This window comes from Pteronotus mesoamericanus, unplaced genomic scaffold, assembly GCF_021234165.1.
Source record: "Pteronotus mesoamericanus isolate MK-2021 breed Mesoamerican mustached bat unplaced genomic scaffold, CSHL_Meso_final contig_657, whole genome shotgun sequence".
NCBI lineage: Eukaryota > Metazoa > Chordata > Mammalia > Chiroptera > Mormoopidae > Pteronotus > Pteronotus mesoamericanus.
In genome coordinates, this window is record NW_026555229.1 from 1816865 (window position 1) to 1818045 (window position 1181).

A 1181-nucleotide genomic window follows, 5' to 3' on the forward strand; every position below is an offset into this window, starting at 1 on the left:
CCAGATTCCTGGTTGGGAGCACAAGAGGCCACCAACTGATGTTTCTCTCCCCCTTTCTCCCTCCTTTCTCTCTAGAAGTAGATAAATCTTAAAAAAGATTGTAAAGGGCTGGATAGGCTTAATTTGACCCACTGTGTGTCCAGAAGTGTGACAATGGGGGGCAGAGTTAAACCACTTTTGCAAATCTTTAATATCACCTCTTTTGACCACCTTTCTTGCTTGCTGTCCAACTTTCAGACTGTGAACAAGGAATGTAAATAGCGCCACCTCTGGGCGAAGTGTGGTTCCTTTAAGCTTCTGGCCCAAAATCAGCAGGAAGAAATGTCCTTATTTGGGGACATGGATTAAGACAAGACTTGAGTGCCCTCAGAGGATGAGTGGGCTGGTGCACAGGGGCCTGCAGGGAGCATTATTAGAGCCAAGGGCATTAAACCAGAATGGAAGCCATTAAGGAATGTTTATGTGGTCTCATCTCAAACAGGGAGACTGACTGAGGAAAGCGATCCATCAAATGCCAGGGGACAAAGCCTAATGCCTCATATTCTGGGACAGGCATGGCCCTGGGTTCTTTGCCTCTTGATGCCTGCTGGGAAAGCACACACAAGGGGGAACCCTGGGCCAATGGACAAGTGATCCAAGGAGCAAGACAGGTCTGCACCACTCCCTTCTCTGCTCCAGGCCCACAAAGCCTGGGCAGTAGGACTCACACGGCTCTTTGTACTACAACTTGATCCATCTGTCAGGAAAAAGAGAATGCGAGGATCAGACAGGTGGGTATTCAGGCTGTGCTTGGCAGACGGAGGGACTCATAAACACTGTTGAATCAATGGACAAAGCGCCCGGGAGAAAGCCGGGCGCAGGGCCAGCCCGGGCTGCAGCTCCCTTTCTAGCCTGAGTCCTTGGTGCCCAACCACAGCTCCACGGACCAGCCCTGGAGCCCTGGCTGCCTTTCCCTATCCCCCAAATGTCATCTTCTGACTGGGACTGTAAAGTGGCGTAGGGGAGACCCCGACACAGGTATGCGGCCCTGAGCATGCTCCAAGCCTGACGTAGGGCTGTCATGCTATGCCCCAGACTGGATGCCGGGACTGAGAAGGAGGGGTCAAGACACTGATGCCAATGACCAGACATTGTTCTTGTCCCTGAAGGGGGTGGGTGATGAAACAGTGTTTCTGGGGACA